This window comes from Nicotiana attenuata, chromosome 11 (assembly GCF_001879085.1).
Source record: "Nicotiana attenuata strain UT chromosome 11, NIATTr2, whole genome shotgun sequence".
NCBI lineage: Eukaryota > Viridiplantae > Streptophyta > Magnoliopsida > Solanales > Solanaceae > Nicotiana > Nicotiana attenuata.
Genome location: NC_031999.1, coordinates 1,224,036 through 1,238,626, shown reverse-complemented (window position 1 = coordinate 1,238,626; position 14,591 = coordinate 1,224,036).

The following is a 14,591-nucleotide window of genomic DNA, read 5'->3' as shown; positions in this document are numbered from 1 at the left end:
TTAATTGGCTAATAAGCCGTGTGAATTTCTGTAAAAGCTTTTTGCACAAAGATAAACAGTCACTTTCTTCCTTTGTTTAGAGAATTAATCTCGGTAAATTCAATACGACACTTTGTTTGGTTGCTTGAATGAGGAGAATTAATAGCCTCATTAAATCTAGAATAACTTAGGGTGAAAATAGCTGTATTAGCAAAAAAAATTCGTGATAGTAATGTTCGGACTAATTTACGTACAACATAGTAATCGACATAGTTATCGAGCATTTCTATATATCAAGATTTAGAACCTACAACTTTTTTATTTTTCTCACTTTATTGATTAGCAGGTCTCGCTAGGGGTGTCAATGGTTCGATTCGATTGGTTATTTTAAAAAATTTACATCATACCAATTTTCGATTATTCTATTATGTATAAATAAAATTAGACTTTTCAAAACCGTCACAATCATGTCGGTTTCTCTTTGTTATCGGTACGATTTGGTAATATTCGGTAATTTTTTTAAAATGTCATTTAAAAGTGACATACGTACTTTTATAGAACTTAGCAAAACTCTCTGGACATTTTTACAGTTTAAAAGATGATTAATTAAGAAATTATGAAAGATGGTGTATAGATCCATCAACAATTCTACATCAACATAAAAGAAACTAAGCAAATACAAAAAAAATATAAATCACATGAGTGAAAAAATATTAACCAAGCTCGGATTCAAGAATAAAGTCTATAGAAGATTAAATATTTAAAAAGATAAATTTAAATCATACGAAATAAACATATTCAATATATTATAGTTTGCTAATCATAATCTCTACAATACCTTGTGTCTTGCTAGTGAATATACTGGAAATAATTTAGTTTCAATAGGAGTAGCATGATAGGTTTGAGAATTAGAATTTTGAGTTTAATTACTTGTTGGTTTGTAACTATTTCATAATTCCAAGACCCAAGAAAAATTTAATGCTTTATTATTTTTAAATTTAATATATAAATATATTTTCTCATTGTATATTTATTCAGTACGGTTCGATATTTTTTTGGTTTATTTCATAAAATAAAAATGTACCCTAATTATGTGTTAGTATGATTTTATTAAAAGAAAGCTAAAGATCGGTTCGATACGGTACTGATCGATCGATTTAATCGGTTTTTAAATAACCATTGACACCCCTAGGTTTCACCCTTGTATAGAACTACGTGTATTAACAATGTTGGATTTAAATAATTTAGAAATATAATGCTTTTAAAGTAATTTTTTGTATAACAATAATATTTTCATTATAAATCATCCGTAATAGTTCTATATTATTAATTATCACATATTACTAATTAGGGGAAGTTACAACGTATACCCCCTTTCAAGAACCCTCATCATACTATACTTCAATTATAAAATTACATGTAGTACACATCAATTAATTATCCCACATACTTATTTAATTAATGAAAAATAACTACCTAAAAAATATATCCCCTTAAATAAAGGAAGCTATATATACAAAGCAAATCGACTGAAAATCTTACTCCATCCGTTTCAAACTTGGAAGTTTATCTTCTTTTATACAACATAAAAAAAAATACAGTAAACTAATCATTGTATACTACTCCTATTAAAGAATGTTAATATTCCAAGTAACATAATATATTCGCAATAAATATAAATAAAAGTATGTTTGATTTTTCTATTATATTCCAAATTAGAATATTGTAGTATGTTTGATTTGAATGCTATATTCCAAATTAGAATAATATGGTATATTTGATTTGAATATTGTATTCCAAATTAAAATATTGTGATATGTTTGGTTTTGAATATTGTATTCTTTATTAGAATATTATGGTGTGTTGGTTTGAATACTATATTCTTCACTAATCAATTGTAATTTGGTATTGGTTTGGATAATATATCGCACATTAAAATACTTTGGTATGTTTGGTTTGAATATAGTATTCTATTAAAAAACTGTGGTCTGTTTGGTTTGAATATTGTATTCCAAATTAGAATATTATGGCATGTTTGATTTGAACATTTTAATTTTAATTAGAATATTGTGGTGTATTGGTTTGAATAGTATATTCTAATATTTCTGTAGTTTAGATATTGTATCACAAATTCAAACATTTTTACCGTTTTTTAACTTTTTTTTTGATTACATAGATGTAAGAGAAAAACAAAAAGACGAAACACTTCATTTAACTAATAAATGATAAAGAGGTATTGTCTTATACAAAATAAATGCGGGGGCTACGTACGCACTAGGTGACGAGAGTCCGTACGTAGCTACTATCATGTTAATTGTCCGGGTAGTCTAGGACCCGTATCATGCTATATTTGTGAATGTCTCTATATTTCCTCACGAATGTGATCACTTAGGAGATGCTAGAAATTTTGGGAAGGAATATAAGCGAATATATATATATATATATATATACACACACTTGTTGGACACTTGTATAAATTTATTTGGACATAAATGCGCATTCATGTGATTCTTGATATTAATTGACATTTGTGGATCAGACCGATCGCCTGGTAGAAATAGATGCATCTATGGTTCGCGCCATTTGACCCTCTGGCAGTGCACAGTTTACTTTCTGTTGGATCGGGCCGTCGACCTCGGCATAATGTGTGCATGAGACTTATGTATATGTGAAATCTTATCCATGACTTGTTCTGCTACATACTTGAAATGTGTACGGTTAACTGTAAATTGTTAAGGACATGATTTATTACCCCTTGCTGCATGCTGTTGATTATTTGTAACTATCCTGCCTAGCAGAACACTTTATTATATTATTTGACCCTAGTAAGTGTCAAGTCGACCTCTCGTCTCTACTTCTTCGAGATTAGACGGGATACTTACTGGGTACATATTGTTTATGTACTCATACTACACTTCTGTACTTAATTGTACAGGATCTGAGGCATGTACATCTGGCTATCAGTTTGGTGCGCACCCCTGATTCATAACTTGAGACTTCCACGGTGAGCTGCCCCCTTCCTGAGACGTTCAGCAACTTGATGGAGTCTTTTCCTTACTTTTGCTGTCTATTCTATCTCAGACAGTAGGATAATTTATTATTTTGTATATTCTACTAGTTGCCCATTACTTGTGACACCAGGTCTTGGCATACACATTAGTAGACTATCATTTTGGGGGTTGTATAACTATTTTGGCATACTATTGTTCATTTCTGATTTGACTTGAGCTTTATGAATTTCTATACTTACTTTGGGTAAAAATAAAACTGAGAACTAAATTACATTTTCCGCATTGGCTTGCCCAATAATGGTGTTGGGCGCCATCACGATATATTTTCGGAAATGGGTCATGACAACATGGTATCAGAGCACTAGGTTCACGTAGGTCTCACAAGTCATAGGCAAACTTAATAGAGTCTTGCGGATCGGTACGGAGACGTCTGTATTTATCTTTGAGAGGCTATAGGTTTTTAATAAAACTACTCTTTATTTATTTCCTCTCGTACAGTGGTTAGTATACTAAGTTACCTTCTTTACTCTCTTACAGATGGTGAGGACACGTACGGTTAATATTCCGGACCCGGGAGGGGCTGCTCCCCCCGCTACTAGAGGCCGAGGCAGAGGCCAGGGGAGGGCACTGGCCCGAGGTAGGGGACGAGGGCGTCCAAGAGCTGTCCCAGTAGCACCACCAGCAGATCCTACGGGAGACCCTATTATTGAGGAGCAGGGCGAGGTGCCCGCAGCCGAGCCTACCCCGACAGATTTTATGACAGCGCCGGGCTTCCAGGAGGTCATGGGCCGTGTGCTGTGGTTCATGGACACTATGACTCAGGCTGGTCTATTTCCAGCAGATCCAGCTACATCACAGGAAGGAGGGGGAGCACAGACCCCTACTGCTCGGGCTCCTGGGCACGCAGCTGCAGTGTATTAGACTCCGGGCGCTCTACCCACAGATGGTGCCCAGCCAGTTGCTGCAGCGATACTCGAGCCCAGACCAGCTGCAGATGGTGACCCGCAGAAGCTGTTGGATAGATGGACTAGACTTCACCCTTATGTGTACAGGGGTGAACGCCATGAGGATGCTCAGGACTTCATTGATAGGTGCAGGGACAGACTGCACAACATGAGGATATTGGAGTCGCATGGGGTTGACTTCACTCCTTTTCAGCTAGAGGGCAGGGCCCGCAGATGGTGGCAGTTTTATGTTCTAGGCAGACCAGCAGGTTCTCCTCCTATCACTTGGAGTCAGTTCACGCAGTTATTTCTGGACAGGTATATTCCGCCATATGAGAGGGAAGAGCTGCGGTATCAGTTTGAGCAGCTGGAGTAGGGTCAGATGTCCGTGACCGATTACAAGGCGAGGTTTTCTGAGCTATCCCGCCATGCATTGATGATACTTCCTACTAACGCAGAGAGAGTGCGGAGGTTTGTTGCAGGGTTGCATTCTGGCATCAGGGCCAACATGGCCCGAGAGGTGGAGATGGGGACTCCTTATCAGTTAGTAGTGGAGATTGTTCGGAGGATTGAGGGCTACCGTCTGAGGGGTAGGGAGCAGATGCAGCAGGATAAGAGGGCTAGGTTCTCCGAGAGCTCAGAGGTGCCCCAGCTAGGGGCAGAGGTCAGTTTGGGAGGGGACAGCCCAGCAGGCCCCCATAGTCAGCACCACCACCTGCTCGGGGTGCTCCAGCGCGTCCCTACTTCAGCGCCATGCCAGAGAGTTCTCATTGCCCACCAGCTATTCAGGGTTCCTCTGGTGGGTATTCAGGTCCTCAGGGTTCTTTTGATTCCTATTTTAGTGCTATGCCAAAGAGTTCATACCGCCCACCAACTATTCAGGCTTCTTCCAGTGGGTCTACAGGCCATCAGGGTCATCCATCAAGGCAGCAAGCCGCCGCACCGCGGGGTTGTTTCGAGTGCGGGGACCTTGGTCATATGAGGAGATAATGCCCCAGGCTTCGGGCCAAGGCAGTACAGCAGGGTCAGCAGCCTATGATTTCAGCACCGGCTGCCCCACCACCTAGAGGTGGAGCGCAGACTGGTAGGGGCCGTCCTAGAGGTAGAGGTCAGGCAGGGAGAGGTCAGCCAGCTGCTGCTTAGTCAGGTGGAGGCCAGCCACTGCGCTCCAGCCAAATTTTCTGCCCTTCCGGCTAGGCCAAATGCATTGGTCTCAGATGCCGTCATCACAGGTATTATTTCCGTCTACGGTAGAGATGCTTTGGTATTGTTTGATCCAGGGTCCACCTATGTATCATCTCTGTTTGCTCGTTCCTGGTTATTCCTCCTGCACCTTTGGGCACTCCTGTTCATGTGTCCACTCTTGTGGGTGACTCTGTGGTTGTAGACCGGATCTACCGGTCCTGTGTGGTTACATTCTGTGGTTTTGAGACTAGAGCAGATCTCCTGTTGCTCGATATGATCGACTTTGAGGTCATCCTGGGCATGGATTGGTTATCTCCATATCACGCCGTCCTAGATTTCCATGCCAAGACTGTTACATTAGCGATGCTAGGATTGCCAGGGTTGGAGTGGAAGGGTTCCACAGTTGATACACCTAGCCGGGTTATCTCTTTCCTGAAGGCTCGACAAATGATCGAGAAAGGGTGTTTGGTGTACTTGGCTTATGTTCGGGACACCACCGCAGAGTCTCCGCCGATTGATTTAGTTCCAGTAGTTCGAGAGTTCGCCGATGTGTTTCCATCTGATCTTCCTGGCATGCCACCGGATCGTGATATTGACTTCTGCATTGATTTGGCTCCAGGCACCCAGCCTATATCTATCCCACCGTACCGTATGGCTCCTAAAGAGTTGAAGGAGTTGAAGGAGCAGCTTGAGGAGTTGTTTGCAAAGGGGTTTGTTAGGCCTAGTGTATCGCCTTGGGGTGCACTGGTGTTATTTGTGAAGAAGAAGGATGGGACTATGCGGATGTGCATTGATTACCGCCAGTTGAACAAAGTCACCATCAAGAACAAGTACCCGTTGCCTCGTATCGATGATTTATTCGACCAGTTGCAGGGTGCAAGGGTGTTCTCTAAGATCGACTTGAGGTCAGGTTACCATCAGTTGAAGATTCGGGACTCGGATGTCCCGAAGACTGCATTCCGGACTAGATATGGACATTATGAGTTTCTGGTGATGTCCTTCGGCTTGACTAATGCACCGACGACATTCATGGACTTGATGAACATGGTGTTCAGGCCTTATATTGATTCCTTCGTCATCGTCTTCATTGACGACATCTTGATATACTCACGTAGCCTGGGGGAGCACGAGCAGCATCATAGAGTAGTGCTTCAGACTTTGCGAGAGCAGAAACTATATGCTAAGTTCTCCAAGTGTGAGTTTTGGCTAGAGTCAGTGGCATTCTTGGGGAATATTGTGTCAGGAAAGGGTATTAAGGTGGATGCCAAGAAGATTGAGGCAGTTCAGAGTTTGCCACGCCCTACTTCAGTGACCGAGATCATGAGTTTCCTGGGGTTAGCAGGTTATTACAGGCGGTTCGTGCAGGGCTTTTCATCTATTGCATCACCTCTGACTAGATTGACCCAGAAGGGTGCTCCTTTCTATTGGTCAGATGATTGTGAGGCAAGCTTCCAAAAGCTCAAGACAGCCTTGACTACAGCACCAGTTCTTGTGTTGCCTTCCGGTTCAGGGATGTATACAATATATTATGACGCTTCGCGCATTGGCTTGGGTTGTGTATTGATGCAGGAGGGGCGAATTATTGCATATGCCTCCCGATTCATGAGAAATATTATCTTGTGCACGATCTGGAGTTGGCGGCGATTGTTCATGCTCTTAAGATATGGAGGCACTACCTGTATAGGGCGTCATGCGAAGTTTATACTGATCATCGCAGCTTGCAGCATTTGTTCAAGTAGAGGGATCTTAATTTGAGGCAGCGCAGGTGGCTTGAGTTACTGAAGGATTATGACATCACCATTTTTTATCATCCGGGCAAGGCAAATGTGGTCGCGGATGCCTTAAGCAGGAAGGCAGAGAGTATGGGTAGCTTGGCATTCATTCCAGCAGAGGAGAGGCCACTAGCTTTGGACATTCAGTCCTTGGCTAACAGACTAGTGAGGTTGGACATTTCGGAGCCCAACCGGGTTCTTGCGTGTGTAGTTGCTCAGTCTTCATTATTGGGGCAGATAAAGGCTCGGCAGTTTGATGATCCACATCTGGCGGTTCTCAGAGAGACGGTGCTTTAGGGAGGTGCCAAGGAGGTTTCTATCGGCGAGGATGGTGTTTTGCGGCTCCAGGGTTGTCTCTGTGTTCCTAATGTTGATGGCCTGAGGGAGAGAATACTAGAGGAGGCACACAGTTCGTGGTATTCCATCCATCCGGGAGCTACGAAGATGTATCGTGACTTGAGGCAGCATTATTGGTGGCGGAGGATGAACAAAGACATAGTGGAGTATGTGGCTAGGTGTTTGAATTGCCAGCAGGTCAAGTATGAACATCAGAGGCCAGGTGGCCTACTTCAGCAGATGTCTATACCAGAGTGGAAGTGGGAGCGCATTACCATGGATTTCGTAGTTGGGTTGCCGCGGACTTTGCGGAAGTTTGATTCAGTATGGGTCATCGTTGATAGGTTGACCAAGTCGGCTCACTTTATTCCAGTGGCGACTACTTATACAGCAGAGAGGTATGCTCAGATTTACATTCGGGAGATAGTCCGGTTGCACGGTGTGCCTGCTTCCATTATATCAGATAGGGGCCCTCAGTTCACTTTCCATTTCTAGAGAGCTGTTCAGAGTGAGTTGGGGACCCGCATAGAGCTTAGCATAACATTCCATCCTCAGACCGACGGTCAGTCCGAGCGGACGATTTAGATTCTGGAGGATATGCTTAGAGCCTGTGTGATTGACTTTGGGGGGCAGTGGGACCAGTTCTTGCCCTTGGCGGAGTTTGCATACAACAACAGCTACCAGTCCAGCATTGAGATGGCCCCATTTGAGGCTTTGTACGGTCGGCGGTGTCGTTCTCCTATCGGGTGGTTTGAGCCGGGTAAGGCTAAGTTATACGGTACAGATTTGGTGCAAGATGCCTTGGACAAGGTGAAGTTGATTCAGGAAAGGCTTCGCACGGCTCAGTCCAGACAGAAGAGTTATGCGGATCAGAAGGCGCGTGATGTATCATTCATGGTTGGCGAGAAGGTTCTCTTGAAAGTCTCGCCAATGAAGGGTATTATGAGGTTCGGGAAGAAGGGCAAGTTGAGCCCAAGGTTTATTGGCCCCTTCGAGGTGTTGAGACGAGTTGGGTAGGTTTCCTATGAGCTTGCTTTACCCCCCAGTTTATCGGGAGTTCATCCGGTTTTTCATGTATCGATGCTTCGGAAGTATCATCCCGACCTATCCCATGTGTTAGACTTCAGTACTATTCAGCTGGATGAGAGTTTGGCTTATGAGGAGGAGCCAGTTGCCATCGTTAATAAACAGGATCGCCAGTTGAGATCCAAGAGGATTTCTGCAGTGAGAGTCCAGTGGAGGGGCCAACCAGTCGAGGAGGCGACCTGGGAGTTCGAGGAGGACATGCAGAGCAGATACCCTCATTTATTCATCACTTCAGGTACTTTCCTATGCCCGTTCGAGGATGAACGTTTGTTTAAGAGGTGGAGGATGTAACGACCCGACCGGTCGTTTGCCTTTTTAGAACCTCGTTCCCCCAAATAATACTCTCCGTGCTTGCTTTAACTAATTTACGACCTGCGGGGATGGTTGGTTCGGGATTTGGAAGAGTTTGGATTGAAATATGCTCAATTGACTCTTTAGGATTTTCTTAAAGGCTAAGTTTGACTTTGGTCAACATTTTGAGCAAATGGGCCCGGATTCGTGTTTTGACGATTCCGGAGGGTCTGTAGGAAAATATGGGACCTGGGCGTGTGCCCGGAATTGAATTCCGAGGTCGCTAGCCCGAGTAATGAATTTTTATTTGAAATTGTTAAACTGAAATTCTATGGATTTCAAGAAACTGATTAATGATTGATCACGTTGGTATTGGGCTCGTATGTTGGTTCCGAAGCCCAGTACTGGTCCAATATAACATTGAAGACTTGCCCGTAAAATTTGGTGTGAATCCGAGTAGTCTAAGGGCGTTTTGGTCCGTTAGAGGAAAATTAAGAACTTGAAGTTCGTAAGTTTGATTCAATTGGTTTTAGGGGGTGATTCTTAGATTTAGCGTTGTTTCAGACGTTCCGAAGGTTCGAGTAGGTCCGTTTCATGATTTCGGACTTGTCGTTATGTTCGGGCGGGGTCCGGGATCCCCGAGCGTCAATCGGACGAGGTTCGAGTGAAGTGGAAAATTTTTAGAAGTGCTGAAGCTGCTGCTTCTGTCATAACCGCACCCGCGGTTTGTGGACCGCAGGTGCGGTCCATCTGTCGCAGATGCGGCCCAGGGGAAGGCCAGGCAAAACCGTAGAAGCGGTCCTCCAGCCGCAGAAGCGGTCCCAGCTCCTCTTGGCCTGTTCCGCAGGTGCGGACGTTTTCTCACAGAAGCGGGAGCGCAGATGCGGAAATCGCTAAAGCAGTGGACTTCATTTAATACGGGTTCCAAACCAACTTTTGACACTTTTCACTCTTCCATTGATGATTTTGGGAGCTTTTGAGAGAAGATTTCCACTTGGCATCTTGAGGTAAGTTTATCCTATTTATCCTTAGTTTAATACTTGTATCTTAGGTAGATTAAACACTAGAATTTAGGTAAATCAAGGGGTTAGAGCAAAACCTAGGGTTTTAACAAAATATTAGATTTAACTACGAAATTTGTTATGAAACGGATTAGAAATTGTATGTTAATGATCCTTAGGTTATAGAGAACAACTTCCTTCGAAAATTTTTGGAATATGGGCACGTGGGCCCGGGGTCGGATTTTAGGAAACTTGTGTTAATGGTTGGAAAATTGCTTAAATAGTTAGAATTCGATTTTGTGAGCTTATGTTGATTAGTTCCTACCTCATTTAACTAGTTTGGGATCGTTCGGCTCCGAATTGAGGGTTTGGGCTCGTTCTTGGTATTGGAAGTGCACTTGGAGCAAGGTGAGTCTCCTTTCTAACCTTGTAAGAGGGAATTGTCCCCAATGGTGTAATAACTGAATAATTTGCTACTAAATGCGAGGGCTACGTACGCACTAGGTGACGAGAGTCCTTACGTAGCTACTATCATGTTAATTGTCCAGGTAGTCTAGGACCCGTATCATGCTATATTTGTGAATGTCTCTATATTTCCTCACCAATGTGATCACTTAGNTGGAAATTTTGGTAAGGAATATAAGCGAATATATATATATATATATATATATATATATATATATATATATATATATATATATATATATATATATATATATATATATACACACACACACACACACACACACACACACACACTTGTTGGGCACTTGTATAAATTTATTTGGACATAAATGCGCATTCATGTTATTCTTGATATTAATTGACATTTGTGGATCGGGCCGATTGCCTCGGTAGAAATAGATGCATCTATGGTTCGCGTCATTCGACCTTCTGGCAGTGCACAATTTACTTTCTGTTGGATCGGGCCGTCGACCTCGGCATAATGTGCGCATGAGACTTATGTATATGTGAAATCTTATCCATGACTTGTTCTGCTACATACTTGAAATGTGTACGATTAATTGTAAATTGTTAAGGACATGATTTATTACCCCTTGCTGCATGTTGTTGATTATTTGTAACTATTCTGCCTAGCAGAATACTTTATTATATTATTTTACCCTAGTAAGTGTCAAGTCGACTTCTCGTCTCTACTTCTTCGAAATTAGACGGGATACTTACTGGGTACATATTGTTTATGTACTCATACAACACTTCTGTACTTAATTGTACAGGATCTGAGGCAGGTACATCTGGCTATCAGTTTGGTGCGCACCCCTGATCCATAGCTTGAGACTTCCACGGTGAGCTGCCCCCTTCCTGAGACGTTCAGCAGCTTGATGGAGTTTTTTTCTTACTTTTGCTGTCTATTCTATCTCAGACAGTAGGATAATTTATTATTTTGTATATTTTACTAGTTGCCCATTACTTGTGACACCAGGTCTTGGCACACACGTTAGTAGACTATCATTTTGGGGGTTGCATAACTATTTTGGCATATTATTGTTCATTTCTTATTTGACTTGAGCTTTATGAATTTCTATACTTACTTTTGGTAAAAATAAAACTGAGAACTAAATTACATTTTCCGCGTTGGCTTGCCCGATAATGGTGTTGGGCGCCATCACGATCTATTTTCGGAAATGGGTTGTGACAATAAATATTTCATTTTCACATTCTTCTTCCTTTTGCACCCACGGGTCATAGGAAAGGTTCGAGAGTTGTTTATTTGGAACATGAAATTCAGATATTCGGTGGAAATGTACAATCTTAATTCTTGGGAATGATGGAGTGTTTTAAGGGATTTATAAAGTTGGAGCGAGATAATCTAATCCCTTAAAAGGTGGAATTTGTTTAATGGCAATAAATATATTAAAGATGTAAAAAGTAAATATAGTTTTATAAAGTAGGCATAGAATGTAAAACAAATATTTAAATGTATATGAAGTTAACAGGCGTTTTCGATGGGTATATTGCGTAGATTATCCTACTAGTTGGGGTAATCACTGCATAAACAATTTATACATTACTAATTTCTGCATTGCAAATCAATTTTTAAGAAGCCCAGTTCCAGCTATCACTTATGTCAAACTTAGTTGCGATAAATTTGTCTCCTCTTTGTTTAACACCAGTGATATTTGATGTTATTTTAGAATGCACCTACATACAAGGGGGAGGTGAATTGTGTCGTACCCGATTTCGTGAGTCAAAGAACCTAATTCTTTGATGTACCTGATTCAGAAACAAATAGCTAGTAAAGTGTGGAATCTAAAAATGCAACGATTTTACGTGAAGAGCTCCTTGCTCAAGGGAATAAAAATAGCGACTTACACTCGTAAGATTTATCTACAAAGCTTCACTAACTTCAAAGAGCAATTTTAGGTTACAACTCAATAATCAAGGGGACTAATTCTAGTATCCTACCCTTACAATCAACTCGATTGCAGTTAAGCTTTAGGTTACAACTCTATAACGAAGGAGACAGACTCTGGTACCCTTCCCCTACAATCAACCCAATTATATTGTAGCTAAACTCTAGGTTACAACTCGATAACCAAGGAGAGTAACTCTAGTACCCTTACTCTTCAATTAACTCAAAACTCCAGAACTGATGAGCGATGTGTATAAGCCAAAATCTTCCCTAAGGGAATTTGGCATAAAACAACATTAAGGAAAAAGATGCGGTCGAGGTTGACCAGGAAGCAGTAGGATTCGTGGCTGGGCTATCAACAACGGTAAAGGTCGAGCACCAAGTCCAGAAAAATAACGGCTAGTGTTTGTAATAAGATATTAAAGAGAATATTCTATTGCATATTCTCTGTCCTTGTACTATTAGGTTTTGTTAGGGATATGTTTCACATAAATAGAAAATGAGACAATAGTGTGGGGCAGGTAACATTGACTTGATAAGAACACTTTTTAGAAGAAGATTCTTTCTCTCTAATAAAGATACAAATTTTACCTTTTGCAATATTCTCGCACACATTATCCCACATCATTCCATCATATCCGAGAATAGTTCGAACATTCGAGGATTTGTTTGTCATTCATCATTGTCAGAAGGAACAATCACTCATCTCATTCATTATTAGGTGAACCGTTTTTCCTATTTACATTTATGCAATTTATTGCTTGATACTCCTCCATTACATAAAATTAAATAGTTTAACCGAAAGTTTATATTTTTTGGTCAAACAAGTTGGAGCTGTCTGTGGGGATTTCCTAGTTAAATTTTTAGTTTCTTCTAGATCTACAACTAGCACTGATTGCTAACAAAAAAAAACAAAGAACAAAATTCCTTTTCCTTGTACACACAGATCTGATATGGCAGGTATCGGAGAAGAAAGAACGAGGGTAATAACTGACCTCGCCACCTATCTCTTGAGCACCATCAATGAGGTTTCTGAGACAGAAGGCGAGGACATAATGCCAAATGCCTCTCCCAGGCGAGGCGGGCTACCTCTCCCTCACGGCAGTATCACAACATCCCGCGATAAAGAAGCTTCCACATCCATGACGGAAGAGACGCCACCAGCAGTGAAAAAGCTTCTTGAGGCTTGGCTAACTGACACGCTAACCAGCATCCTCCATAGTCCACAAGCCCGCTCAAGATACATTTATAGAAAACGCAAGGACTTGCATTGCACCAATAACGGTCGAGCAGCATGGCCCTTTCCCTCCTCCAATAATAGGCATTACTCACACTATTAATAATGCAGGTGACAACACCCTCACAACTATTTTGAAAAAGATGGTGGAAATGGAGAACGAGAACAGAGTGCTTCGGGACCAAATGAGAGAGCACCAAGAAAGGGTCGACAAAATATTGGGTGCCCAAAATAAACTCTTGCCAAAGAGAGATGCTGGTCAGTTTGTCGAGCAACCATACAGTGATGAAGTCGCCCCGCATGCCATACCAAAGACCTTTAAAATGCCGCCCTACCTAAAAATATATGATGGTACGACTGATCCCGAAGACCATGTGACTCACTATGTCACCACTATAAAAGGCAATGACCTCGCCAAGGAACAAGTATCCTCCATCTTGTTGAAAATTTTTGGCGAAACCCACACCGGAGGAGTATTGTCTTAGTACTCACAGCTACCCACGCGTTCCATCGAAACATTCGAAGAGATGTCCGACAAGTTCGTAACAGCCCATGATGGGGCCAAAAAGGCGAAGGCGAGAGTGAATGACATATTCGCTATCAAACAGTGCTCGGAGAGGGGCTGATGGACTTCCTCACCCGGTTCAATCGAGTAAGAATGACCCTACCGAATGTATCAAAAGGAATGGCTGTCGTAGCTTTCCAGAATGGGCTGAGTAGGAATGGTTCAAGGGCGGCGAGAAAGTTATTGAGTCGACTTATGAAGTATCCCCAACTACTTGGGATGAAATACACAACGTCTATTGTGTCGAGGTTTGAGCAGACGAGGATAACCTCAATGGGCCAACCCACCGATTGACCTCGGTACAAGTCGAGTCCAGAAAAGATCGAAGAAATGATACTAGAAGGGACCTCGTGGCTCAACGACCCAACCGGGAACGACATCTACCATACGTCATAAGCGCCATTGCACCCCCTTCCCTCCACGAAGAAGGCCCACCTAGACCAAGGACAAGGACTCACCGGAACGAGAGTGGTATGCCCCATTTGTTATCCGCTCATAATTTTTGTGTGTCACCTTCAGAAATAGTCTACACATTGGAGAAGCTCGGATCGAAGGTAAAGTGGCCATAAAAGATGAGGTCAGATCCAAACACCAGAAAGTCATACGCACTTTGCGAGTTCCACCAAGAACGAGGGCACAAAATCTAGAACGGCATTGCCCTAAGATAGGAGGTCGTAAACATGCTTCGACAAGGACACCTTAAGGCGTTACTGAGCAACCGCGGAAGGACAAACTTTGCCAGAGGACGCGAACAGCATCAGGGACCGGCAAAGCCGCCCTCACCAACCCGCACCATACAAATGATCATCG